This window comes from Vulpes vulpes, chromosome 14, assembly GCF_048418805.1.
Source record: "Vulpes vulpes isolate BD-2025 chromosome 14, VulVul3, whole genome shotgun sequence".
Classification (NCBI taxonomy): Eukaryota; Metazoa; Chordata; class Mammalia; order Carnivora; family Canidae; genus Vulpes; species Vulpes vulpes.
In genome coordinates, this window is record NC_132793.1 from 113056959 (window position 1) to 113071253 (window position 14295).

Below are 14295 nucleotides of genomic sequence, written 5' to 3' on the forward strand. Positions count from 1 at the left end.
ACTGAGCCTGGATGTGCAGTAAGACCTTCTTGCCATTTCTAGACCGTTCATCCCCCGCCTCCTTCTGCCCTTCCAGGGTCGAGTCTCACTCCTGTCATCTGTCCATGACACCCACCAGTCCTCCTGTTGACATCATCTACTTATTTACTTCACTACCCTCATATCTTGGAGATTTCAGTTCCTGACCTCTGTTACTCTCTCTAACATCACTGCCATAATTCTGGGTGGTTCAGTATCTCCTTAGAAAACCTGTCACATACCCTGGCCTGACAGCCCCTTGACCATTCTTTCTTTCAATGGTCTTGTCTCCCACTCCACCTCAGTCTCTTACTCACATGACCATACAGAGAACTTATTACCTATAACTATGGTATCTTCATAAACTCAGGTTCTGCTTCCCACCACCACTTCTTTTCTGGCACTCCATCCAGTATCCCAAATCCAACAACTGTTCGATTTTACTTGGACACTACCATTTTCATTCTATACCTTATTCAAGTCTTCACCTCTTTCCTTACCCTGTTTAGATTCTATGATAATGACTTTCTGGAATATACCAGTGACTCACTGGCCTCTCTTTTGCTTTGTTGAATCTTATTTAACTAAACCACCACTTTGGCTAGATGCTCTAGAGAAAAACACACAACCAGGCTGACTGCCCTCTCCAAATATGATTGTTTACCTCAGAAGGGTCCTTGATTAATGCTGCCCATCAATTATACTGTATTTTCTTATTTCTTTAGCCATCCCACTCTCCTTTATAACTATGTCATACCTTGTCTTCTATTTTAAATCTCTAACAGCTCTTCTTCCGTGGTCATCCTCAGTGAATGACCTTATTTCCCATTTTATTTAGAAAATAGAAGTAATCAGAAGGTATATAAGCTCCCACCCCTACAGTGATACCCCCTTTTGTGTGATATGTGGGTATGCTCTGCCATTCTCTTGTTAGAATGAACTGTTTGTGCCTCTATCCCAGGCCAACCTAATATCTATATACAGGATCCTATCCCCTCTCCTATTTCCCCCTCTTCCCTTTTCAATGCCATCACTCCAGCAATCCTCCTCTCTGTTCTGCATACATAACCTGCTCTCTAAAGGTCATTTCTTTCCATCACTGCCTCTCTCTATAGCAGTATAATAATGTAGAGGGATTAAATATATATATACATATTATACATGTAAATATAGAAATTATATATGTAGTTATATATATAAATAGTAATAAAATAATGTATAGGAGCACTACATATAAAGTAAATTTTGTGTGTACTAATATGTATTACTACATATGCTATATATAATAGTACTACATTACTAAAATGTTACCTTTTCCAAACACTTCTCTCTCTAGTCACTGCCTCATTTTGCTCCTCCTTTTTATAGTACACTCCTTAAATAAAGTCTCTAATGACTCTCTACAGTTTCATTCTTCTTGTTCTCTCTCAAACCTACCCCATCCAGCTTCCATCCCACTGCTCCAATGGAAACAGCCTTTCAAGGCCATCAACCAACAGTCTCAGTCAGTGGTCACGGCTTTGTCTTTCTGGTACCTGATCTGTTCCTCATCCTTCTTTCATTCATCCATGAGAAACCACTGTGTCTTGGTCTTCCTCTTGCCCCTTTGTCTTTTTCATTGCCTCCTTTCCAGGATCTCTATCCTCTTCCTAATCTGTAAATGTTGGAAGCCGAGGCTCAATCTTCAGATCTCTTCTTTTCGCTCCCAACCATCACATGGCTTGCAAGGTCTTTTTGCAGCTTACACCTTCCTTGTGAACTCCAGACTTACTGACTAGACATCTACATGTGTATATCTCATAGGCATCATGAACTTAATACAGCTGGCATTGAGCTCCTGATGTCTTCCTCCTAACCTGCTGCCAGGTTCTTCCTCATGTATTTGGTAACAATTTTTTTCCGATGCTCAGACCAAACACCTCAGAGTTGGACTTGATGCTCCTCATTCTCATGAATCATACCTTAGCACCAACTCTTTGTGACTCTCCTTAAACACTGTCTCAAGCATCTCACCCTTCTTCTTCACCATCTCTACTGCTGCCACCCTTGTCCCTTTACATGTTAGTTCTTGCCTAAGTTATTGCAACCATATCTACCTGGTCTTCTTGCTCCTGGCTTGGAGAGTGCATTCAGCAGGCAGAGCACTCCTGTACCACTGTCTGATGGTGTCTCTTTTTATGCAGACTACAAAGTAAAGGCTTAGAATGAGTCACAAACCTTGGATGGGCTGCCCCTCCCTACCATGTGACCTCATAGTCTACTCCAGCCACATTGTCTCTGTGCTGTTCCTCAAGAGTATTCCTGCTGCAGGATATTTGCATACACTGTTCTTCTTGCCTAGAAAGCTTTCTCTCAGATGTATGCCTATATATATATATACATATACATACATACATACATACATACCTATAGCTATAACATCATTACCTATATGTATATGTGTAGGTAATGTGTGTCTGCATGTGTTCACGTATATCTACACCTACATTTGCATCTGTATCTATATTTACATCTGTAACTACACTGTCTGTATTGACCATCATCTTGCTTTATACTCAGATTTCACTTTCCCAATGAAGCCTCTCTGACAACTCTTCCCAAAATTACAAATCCAACCATTCCATATTCCCTTCTTTGCCTTTTTTTTTAACCCATTACCAGTTTTTTTATATGACATACTATGCTTTTTATTTATTTTGGTATCATCTGTTTTCCCTCATGAAATGAAAGCTCTGTGAGGGCAGGTATTTTTTTTTTGTGCTTTTGGTTGCTGAGTCCTGAGGGTATAGAATAGCATCTGGCTCATAGTAAGGACATGTTTTTGTTGAAGTAAATAAATAAAAGCTACCAATGATGATAAACAGTATTTGGTTGGGATCCATGATTTCTCACATCTAAGTCTTCAATTAGCTTGTTTTTGTATTAGCCTGCCTCTCTCCTCCCACCCCCAGTTCCCAAAGAGTCCCATGCATAAGGGACAAGGCCAGGAAAAAGAACATCTTGTTACAGCTAGAGCTTTGGTCACAAATGCCAAAGTAGGACCCCATAACCCTGATGAGCTGGGCTGGGATGCAAACATCCTTCCCACATTCTGGGGGTATCACTCTGATTACCGGGAAAGGCAGGTCCAGGGAAAACAAATGCAACAGACAACTTTTCCATTGGCTTTCAGGTCTAGTTTTGAACAAAGCAGTCTGGTATTTCAGCTTTCTGGCTGGTGAAATAAAATGCCACAAATAGAAATGTCCTTAATAAAATTAATTACATTTTATTACTGTGCTGTGATGGGGTTAGTCTGCCCTCAAGCAGAGCAATGGAATGTAAAATATAAGCTGTGAGGTAGTAGATTGTTTTCAGAATTTTTATGCATGTCCATTTCATTTTGGTCTGTGAATTCTTTATCAACCGAGCCTACTATTGTTGTTGAAATAATAATAAGTTTGACAAGTCTGCTGAGAGCTCGAACAGGGATGATGTCATTCACCCAACAATCCATTTCCCAAACAGAGTCTTAGACAGGTCTTAGAATTTAAGTCAGAGCATGTCAGTCACTCTCATGCTTAAAACCCTGCAATAGCTTCCTGCATCCCTTGGGATAAAGCTCAAGTCCTTTGCAAGGCCTTAGATGAGCTTGATCTCCACTCCCTTCTGACCTCACATCCAGCATGCACTTTATTCCAGCCACCTGGCATCCTCCTACTTCTGGAATGAACCAAGGGCCATCAGTCATGCCTTCCCTCCAGCTTGTTACTCTTCAGCCCAAAATGCTCTTTGCCCAGATGCTGGTGTGACTCATTCCTCTTTACCTTACTGGTCTCTGCTCTAGTGTTGACTTTCTGTGGCCCCTGCCTTCCCTGACCCACCTTTCTAAAATAGCACACCTGCCTCCCTCTTACCCACTTCCCTCTTCATTGTCTTCCTTACCTCCTGACAGGCACATCTTTTGTTGTCTTTGTCTCTCTAATCCTCAAGTGGACTGTAGGATATAGAGGAGGAAGTTGGTCTGTTTTGATATCAGCTTTGTCCCGAGTGCCTAGAATACTGCCAGTCACTTTGTGACTATTTAATACTGGCTCCCCATGACTATACTGATCTTATGGGTGACCAGAATTCTTAAAAGACAAGCCAAAGAGACCAATACTTACTTACAAGAGAGAGAGATTGAAAAAAAAATTGTTCAAGAAATCTCAAACTCCTAACCCTTGTTCGTAAGAGAGAAATTTCCTCTTGGGAACCTTTGAACCTGGTTGAATCTGGACCTGGTCTATCCACACCCATGATTCTTCCCATCATGTTGTGGGCAAAGGGTAGTAGGGCAAGCAGAAGGAGAACCTCTGATCCCCTCAGAGGCCACTACCTGCTGTGGTCTGTCAGCCATCTGCCCTCAAGTTTGAGCATGAAACCTTCCCAAACTGACCCTTATGATTTCAAATAATCAAAGGAAGACAGTCTAAATCTGAAACATTTGGAAGCTAAGAACCTGATTTGGCCCAAGAAAGCTGATGCTTATTAAAATCTTCAAAGGGCAAACATGGAAACGATCCATGTTTTAGATTATCTCCCTCTCATTTGTCATGTCTGGAATCATTTTTACAGCACTGAAATCAAAAGCTCTAAGAGTTCAGCTTTCTTCCTCCACACACCTCTTTGCTGGCAAGATTCCAGAACATTCTCCAGGCTTGTGGGTCACAGAAAGAGAATATGTGTGGTCAGAGTCTGCACTTCTCTGACAGTCTGCACTTGAGCCAAGTTATTTTCAAAACTGAGATGAGTGTAGAGAGGTCGTTATAGTTTAGAGTTTAAAATAAAAGTTTTGGGAAGGCTCATGTATTTCACTTAAAATGCAAAATATATGGCTGGTGTCATGGTGGCTATTTTTATGTGATGTCTTTTAGAGATAAACATTTGCTATAGATTTCAATCTGTCAAAGGAAAGCGAAGTAAATATAATTTTTTTCCTAGTGCTTTCTCCATGATGAGAACTGGGCTGGGTACTTGCAGTACACATTTAAGCAGCTCACTGTCCTTATCTCAAGCAATAATCCCATTTCCAACCTCCTAGAGAAAAACAGAGCATGATCAAGATCCCTTAAATTTTTCTACCATTCCTAATTTATCTAAATTCCTATCCATTCTCACTTGCTTCCCACCAGTATCAGTTGACACTGATGTGAGGCAGCACCCATGCTTGTTCAAAACAAAGCCCACCCCTGGGGGTTGTTTCAACCTACTGCTTGTTTCTCTTAGGTTACCTGGTTCTGATACCTTCTCTTATTCTCTACTATCTTCAACTTCTACCCTTGGCTGATTACTTTCAGTCTGTTTCTACGTTGAAGTCTTTTCCACTCTGAGATAACCTTCACTTGGCTTCCTTGACCCACCTCTAACTACCATACCTCTCTGTTCTTCCAAGGAGACTGGACCAGTGAGGTCAAAGGCAACTTGCAGGACCAATAAAGGGTGCAGGAAGAAAACCAACTTTTTCTAAGGGTACCTCAGAAACTGCTACCTGAAGGCATCTGTGCTTAGGAGTAGATGGGAATAACTATTTCCAAACTCTACTAATTTGAAGGGACAACAGTTTAAATAGATTGCCCAGATTTCACTGGTATCTAGAGTGTTCTGGCTAAGGACAACTAGAAGCTGGATATTGACCATCAGGGAGAGGTGAGGAGGTGTGGAGATGTGTATGCACACATATCTGAATGAGGAGGGGGCTATATACAGATAGTAGAGGTTATAGATGGTTTCAATTTCCTGCCCAGTGACTGGTTTTAAGCCTTTACGGAGAGGGTTGTTAATATCAGATGTTGAAAGAAATGTTTCCAGGAAAACTTTTCAGGAAGATATTACCAGTAAAGATTTTAATCTCTGGGTACAAGCACAACTACTTTGGAGCCAGGTGACTCACCACGGGAAAGTGGATTTCTCTTCATTTCTGCCCAGAACTTAGCAACACTCTGGCTGCATGAAGACAATCAACTTTGGGAAAACAAGAGATTGCATCCATTATTCGAATGTTACCATTCTCAAGTTGGACCTTAATGGTTTATGATTTGCATAGAGGACTATGATTTGGACCATGATTTACAAGGTGACTGTTGTGTAGGAATTCATGAGCACATGTGAGTACAGCATAGAAACACTTGGGGGAAGGATCTCAACGACAGAAGAGAGTGCAACATTGGTTTGTTGACTTTGGGGTGTCTGCATCAGTATGCCTACACTGGTGAGGCCAGAGGACTCAAATGTAATCTCAAGGAGGGCAAGGATTTTTGTCTCTTTGGATCATTTCTGATCCAACAAATAAGTATACATTCAATGAAGATAAAATGAATTTGGCTTCATTCTGGCCAGGAAAAGAGGTGGTGAGCTGGATATTTAGTTTGAACAGTGAGAATCCAGGAAGAATTGGCTACATTCAGGCTGAGGTATGGAAGAGCAATGGCCTCTTGTCAAGAAAAGTGAAAATGAGGGGAAAAATCAGAGGGGAATCTGAGAAGGTCATACAATTCATTATGCATTACGGTATAGTACAAACTGACTACAATGGACAGGAAATGCTAAAACAAGCTTGGGTATATCATGTGTTATTTTGAGTGGCACATCTAGCACATTATCTCAATGGTCTTTATATCAACCAAGTGATATGGGAGGGGCTGGGATGTTCATTAATTTTTCCAGGTTAAGTTGGGGACAATAAAGTTAAATGGCTTGCTAAAGGTGACTTTACAAGGTTCACTCATATGTGAACAAGAGCCAATGACTTTGAGTTGCATTCTATCATTTTTTTCTACCTGACCATAGTGCAGAAATGAGATTTTGGTTGATGGATGGATTTTGACTTGGCAAAGCAGTGGACTCTTTTTTGGTTTGTTTCATTTTCTCTTTTTAATTTTGCAGTGGTGACTATGAGGCGATAAGCCTTAAATATCCACCTTTGACTGGAAAGGTTGGAGTGACATGGGAAGATAATTAAAATGGAAAGAAGTGCATTTTAAGACCTGGCTTCGGGGATTAAGATGAGGATAATGTATTGAAACAGCTGAGAGTTTCTGTGCAGGCTTTACTTCACATCTCAACAACACAGAACAAATTGCACAAATTCTAGGAATTATGTCCCTTGGTAACAAACACTGGTCACTTTTTAAAATGTCACCAAATGGCTCTGTTGACTGTTTTGTAACAAGTCACAAGCAGATGGCACTTTGAAGTGTATGATGCAGTTTGGAAAACAAAATCACTTGGACATTTTTGTCTGGTTTGCTAAGATAATGTGATGAAGCCCAAAATGAAAGAATCTTGGCGTGCATTGATAGAGCAAGGCTACACACCATTCAGTGGATTTGTTCTAATCTCTTGCAATCAAAGAACTGATTTTTTCAACTGTTAGCTCATGAAGTTTATGCAATTGCTGAAGAAAAGGTGCAAAGCAAGAGAGAACTATCATTTTTGAATGCCTAATGTCAGACTCTTTATATGATATATAGTTTACATATCTTATTTAACTCTCAGGTAAAATAATGGGTTGCTATTACTACCCCTACTTTTCAAAAAAATTATTGGCCTTATTTATTTTGAGAGAGAGGGAGTGAGAGAGAGAGTGAGCAAGCCGGGGAAGGGGTAGAGGGAAAGAATCTCAAGCAGACTCCCTGCTGGGCACGGAGTCCTATGCAGGGCTTCACCTCATAACTCTGAGTCATAACCTGAGTGGAAATCAAGACTGAGACACTCAACAGACTGAGCCACCCAGGCACTCCAATTATCCCTGTTTTAAATATAAATTAATGAAGGCCTATAGACATCCCACACCTAATTAGGGTATGAACTGGAATTCAGACCTTGATCTGACACTCAGAACCATTTCTTCTCCCTGCTTTCTGGTCCTTTGGGTAGAATCCTGCCCCTACCTGCCCTTTACCACTTTAAAAATAATTTCATCCTCAAATTTAAGTACCAAAATAGACACAACTAGCAAATGTTTATGTAAGATTTATTTATGTATCAAGTTCCAAATTCATTGCTTCCAGAAATAGGAAACTGTGGAATATTTTGACAAGTACTGTAGGTTTGACTCTCTCAAAACCTATCCCCCATCCACCTTCCCTATGCTTTTTTTCCATATTAAAGGCAGAATACACAAACGTCCAGATCTCCTTGTACTGAGGGGTGCCCATATACATGGGAAGTCCTGGAAAAGGGCTTCCTTTTCCAAATAAAAAAGCAAAGTTTGGCAAGAAGGTTTTTGCCTTCCTGCCTGGAATACGAACTTAACACCTGTAGGGGCAGCAGATGTTTTGCGACCATGGGCACGAATGCCACATGCTAACCAACACAAGTGAAGCAAAAAGATGGAAGGAGCCTGGTTTCCTGGTGACATCTTGAAATAGTTACATCATCCTTGGATCATCTATCTCTCGGCTTCTTGTGTGGGAAAAATAAACCCCTTATATGTGAAAGGAACTAGATTTTCTGATGCTTACAGATAAATGCAATCCTAACTGATACACATGGTAGCCAGAATTTTAGAAGACATTCCTATTTTCTAACTATGTTCCATTTTTATGCCAGTTTGATCCTGATTTGTAGTTTAGAAACATTAGAAATATAGCCATTAAATTAGGTAGTAGATTCACTGGAATGGTATTCCTTTGGTTGGGCACAAACCAGAACAGAGTTGGGTTCCCTCCCTGATTGTTGGGAAGAGAGCAGCAGAACCTGTGATCTGGATGGCTGTGGTACTTCCAGAAAGTCTGGATATCCATCACTCCAGCCAAAGCACTCAGCATGGAGTCAGGGAGGAAGAGTAGGATGACTAGACTTGACATGTCACCACCATTTTGCCCTGTATGGATATAGAGTTGGCCTTTGGTTGGAGAAACTAGAAAGGACCTTGAGAAATCATTTTGTCTTTCTCTTCACCTTGGGGAAGGACCACACTGAAGTTGTACCAGACATATACGATAACCAATCTGGGTTTAATAGACCTCCAAAAAAGACAGTTCCTCAGCCTCTTGCCTCAGGAGGCCATTTCAACATTAAAAAACTTACAGAACATTCTTCTCTTACTTAAATAGAATGTATATTGCATGTGTGAGTGGGGGGTGGGGGTAGGGGTGGAGAAACCCTTATTTTTCTCCAGCATAGTGCTAGAGTGGGTTGTGCAGCAGGGCAGTCCTGGATTCAGGTTGTCCTGCCACTTCCTAGCTGGTGCTGAACTTCCTTGTTACTCAACTGCACCAAGCTTCAGTTCCTCATCTGTATACAAGCAAATAACAGCCACACAAGGGTCATGATGAGGACCTCATATATGTAAAATGCTAAGAGTAGTAACTGTCATAAAAGTGCATGCACAACAGTAGCACCCTTCCCCTTCTCTCCCCTCAGGATGGCAGCTCACCACCATCCTCTGAGTGAGATTGCTTTGAACCCAAAGGAGCATCACCGAATCAACCCACAACCCGCTCTGTCATCAGCTAATTAACTTCAATGTCTTAATCTCATCCTCTTTGCTCTTATTTTTCCATCCTTGCATTTTAGCTTTGGGCTTTGTTTTCAAAACAATTTCGAGAAACGTGTTTGCATTTTGGAGAAACAACGTTTTTATACATTAAACAGAAAAATATCAGAGCTGTATTTGGAAATTGAGAACATTGACCTGTGTATTTTGTGTTGCCGTGTACACAACATTTTCATTCTAAGTCGTGGGTCCATGAGGCCATTTATATTATGGTGATAAAGGCATAATGGAGTAATGAGACAATCATCTGTATTGTTACAGCCAATAATATCCTGGCTACAAATAGTTGGCTGATTGAAAGACAAAGACTCCTCTGGTACAAGTTATCTGCACTGTGACCTTCGCTATGGAGAGATGTTGTCTCAGACCCAAGTGAGGTTTGCTGTACCATTTTAAGAAAGGAAACATTTCAGACCATGGATTGTTTTTCAAAGCTGTACACATGACTCTTGGCTAATAGAGTGTTGGATCAGTCGACTTCTGGCAGCTTTGAGTGTTGGCTGCACTAACATATGTACAGTTTCAGACTCAAAGCCACACATGAAGTCATTGTGAAGCTGCACAATTCATCGCTAAAAATCTGCCATGCGGTGGTTCTTCTCCTCTCCAACAATGTAATCCCTAGGAATTGTGATGATTTGAACTTTTTAAGAATTATTAATTAATCTTCATGCACTTAGGGCCTACTGATTTATCTTTGATGAGAAAGAACATTTTGAAAAACATCCAGGAGATGGGATGAAAGAATTAACTGTAGTATACTTTGGTTCAGAGATTTTTCTCTCCTTCTTTACATACAATAACTCCTAGCATATGATGCTGAGATGACAGAACAGATTTTCAGGTCTAAAAGGAGTCCTGTGGATTTGTCATGGGTCACTGTATCTCATCACCATACTTTATTTTCTCTATTTCTTCTAGAGGTATGAAGAGAGAGACTTGGGCTTTTGTTCATAGCTATATCTAGAATAATGCATGGCATGTAATAGGTGCTCAATAAATATTTGTGGATTGAACAGACCAGAGCTAAAGAGAAAAGGAATCCCTGTTGGTTGGGCACCATGCTGGGTTGTTTATATCTGTTACATACACTTGAGAGGTAAGTGATGCACTTGGAGTCTTGTGGTCAGAAAGTGATCAAGCCAGAATTCAAAACCATGGCTATATCCCTTCAAATGCTGATATTTGCCACCACTGGAAATTATTTCCAGCGTTCAGTGGTTCCTGTTCCCCCACACCCTCTGTAACCTCTTTCCGAGGCAGCTGAAGTTCCCAGCACATGTTTTGAGAACACGTTTGGCTTGCCTCTATCTGTGCAGCAGTAGTCTGCAGAGAAATCAATCTCATTATATTTTATTCAGCACCATAAATGCTCCAAGTTTCTGGTTTCTCTGTGCAAAGTTTATTGAGTAAATTTCTCATATTACACATATAGCTCACTTTATTCTAATATGGTGATGAATTCTACTGAGCTGTACTGATTTAGAATAAAAAGTCGACAAAGAGAAGGAAATCTGCTCGTGCAATCAAAGGGGTTGACAACACAAAGCTCAGATGGTCACAGGACTTGGAAGGTGATGCGTGCCGAAAGATGAAGAAAGCACTGAGATATAAACAATACAGTAAATAACTCTGAAATGAGGTTGATTCTGACCACAGGGTAATCCAAAAATTTGAATGAGGAAAATGCCCTGTCTCTTATACTTGGCGGAACTTTTTACCTTCTTCAGGTGGATATGGCAATCTTCATGGTTTTCCAGATTACAGAACAGGCTGAGGAGAGTGATTGTCAAACTTTGATGCACATCTGATCCTCTAAGAATTACTAACAAAGGGGCCCCGAGCCTGCTTTAATTAATGAGACATCCTGCCAGGCACAGGCAAGGGTCTAACTGATGCTTAGTATGGTCATCTTGCCTGCAAGGGGCAGTATGGGCCTGACCCCCATCAAGAGCATGGGGTCCTGAAAAGACCACAGGCCTGGGAATTCCAAAGTCTGCACTTACTTCCCAGTGCTGCTGATTTCTAAGTGTGTGAGCTTTAGGTCTTGAGCTTGTTTCCCTGTCTGAAATCTTCATGGGCAATGGTCAGTCACTTTTACCCAGAAGACACTGTGACAGCTGGAAAAGTATGCACACAAAAGGACACTGGCACAAGGGAAGCTGGTAGTAGTTAAAAACATGGCCTTTCTCCACCATGATGCAGCCAGATTCTTACTCCTAAATCCCAGCCCTGCCAGTCATCACCTGTGTGTCTGTGGGCGAGTTCCTTACCTATCCCTAACCTCAGTTTCTCCTACAAGAGTGACAAAAACAATACTTTGCTTATATTAACTAACTCTCAACCTTCACACCAGTCCCATGGTTTTTACCCATATTTCATAGTAAGGAAACCGGGGCACAGAGGCATTAAGTGACCATGCATGGGCCACTCTGGGATGTGCCCCAGGTGCTGTGGTTGCAGAGTCAATACTCCTAACCAGTGAGTTGCCCGCTCCTAAGACCACATGAGGTAGGGTGAGCAGAAAGACAACTGCGTGGTGAATGCTCAGTAAATGTGTCCCCATATTTGGATAATTTCCTTTCACATTCCAAATATGTATCTCTCCATTTTATGTTCTATTGCACCCCACATGGCCTACAGCCAGCGCCCAGACTTATTTAATTATTGTCACAAAAATGAAAGTTGGCTTGGGCTGCACAGACTACAAACATGTTAATTCTAGAAGGGGAACATCATCTCACCTTTTGTTTTCATTGCTTTCAGCAGATTAGGTATATAACACATAGTAAAGGCGAGAAATTAGAGATCTCCTCAGACTTAAAGTTGCTCTGGGGTAGGGGTGAGGGCAGCGTCCACATAGGAAACAGGCTGTTATAAATTCTTAGTAGCTAAAAATCCCTTTTCCCTGACCCTCTGATGTGCTTTATGCATGTGCTGGCGCCAAGGCACAGAGGAGTTAAGTAACTAACATACTGCGAACAAGACCAGTCTCACCATCACAGGGCATCAAACCATGAATCAAGATTGTTCAAAGGCAAGAAAGGAAGCCTGATATCAATCGGCGTTAAGGGCAGTTGTTCTTGTGCTCAGGGGAGCTTTCCAGGGAGTAGAAGAACCAAGATGAGAGTGAGCCTTTATTATTCAAACTGGAATCAAGCCATAGTGCAGGTTACATAGTCTGACGGTGGGGCAGAGTCTGAGATCTTGGGACATGAGTTCCCTGCAACCATAGGGTTCTTGATAAGGGACCCTTGGAAAAGGATACTTAAGTTCCCGTTGAAGCTGTCGGGTCTCAGGGAACAAAGGTTGATTAAAACAGAGCTATTTCCTTCACATTAGCTCTATCCCTGTAATTACTTCCCAATCCTTAACCACAATCTGATTTAAGATATCTTTAAAAGAAATACATTCCAGTACTATGCATTATGTATGAAACGAAGCAATCCCATCACATAATCACTATTAATACAAGTTTTACCAACCACAGTTTTACCAACACAGCTTAGATGCTTACGGTCATGTGTTGCAATGAATGCATTATCCTCCCCACAGCAATGTAAAATGTCGAGACCACTTGTTTAATAAAACGAAAAGTATAGCACCCCAACCCAAACTGAACTGAACACAAGATTTATACTTGTGCAAGGAAATCTCACCGGACAGTGTTAGCTTTACTGTTTCCCTTTTTCCTCGATTAAAATCCTGCAGTATATCCAAACGAAGGGAACACCTTAAATTTGAATTAGGTAGGCCAGACCCGATGACTCTTCTGCTTTTCAGGGTGAAGCCTACACAAGTGTCCATGTCAGCCTCATGCTCCTCTTGACTATGGATCTATAACCATTAAGGAGCAGAACTGCCAAGTCAAGGGCTCTTTTAAAAACTAACCCTTCCAAAGCAAAGCCGATTCTGACGACTTTCACTTTCTCTCTCTTTAGCAGAAGCATCCCCCAGAGGAGATGGTTCACTGAGTAAGCCCCAGTCAGTAAACACCCCCAAACCTCATAGATGAACAGAGAGAGGACAGCTCAACACCGACGTGAGCCAAAAGACTCATCTGTGGGAGAAAAAAAGCCTGAAGAAGCTCACTTCGATCGGGAGAGAGGGCTGTTTACTTACATTGCTCGCAAGACCTTCCAACAGCTGGAGTCTTTGAATTCTACTGCGCACAGATGTGGAGCTTTCACTCGAAATCCCCTTCCCTTTGGCAGCGGGGAGCATTCATAACTCTGTGGGGCTTCAGATTGATAAGTAATTTCCTGATTGGTTTCAAAAGCGTTCTCCCAGGCTTCGAGCAGTAGCAGGGAGAGAGGGAACACGCAAGGCCCATGACGTGCAATGACGCTGTGGCCTGCACAGACCTCTTGTTTGATCGGGCTTGAAAGAAGGATCTGTCGGCCTCACCAGCAAAAACAAATATCTTCCTCTATCTGTTGGCTCACTCCCTGAATCATATTTAGGAAATAGCACAAAGAGTCCGGACAATATTTGTTCCAATATTTGTGATTGCTTTCTTACCAGCCACTTTAGAGAACGTTCTTAGAGACCATGCAGTCCGGCCCCTTTGGTTTACCGTGGAAGGAAAGGAAGCCTGCGGTTTCCAAGGCTCGGTCAGGGGCACATGGAAAGTGAGTGAAAGAAGTGGCACCCAAGAGCCTCCTGGCCAGCATGTCAGAGCTCTGTCCCCTATAGGGAGGTGGAGGTGGACACAAAGGTTTGACATCTGGCTCTTGATCTTTAGAACGCATGTCATG

At 41.7% G+C, this 14295-nt stretch overlaps 1 protein-coding gene across 1 annotated transcript in view; it reads right to left on the reverse strand.

Moving 5' to 3' along the window:
- Positions 1–13937, reverse strand: part of C1QTNF7 (C1q and TNF related 7) — a 73377-nt gene extending 59440 nt beyond the window's left edge. The window contains exon 1 of the mRNA XM_025998441.2: positions 13661–13937. The gene's annotated coding sequence lies outside the window, so the exon portion shown is untranslated. The remainder of the gene's footprint in view (positions 1–13660) is intronic.
- Positions 13938–14295: the final 358 nt, after the last annotated feature.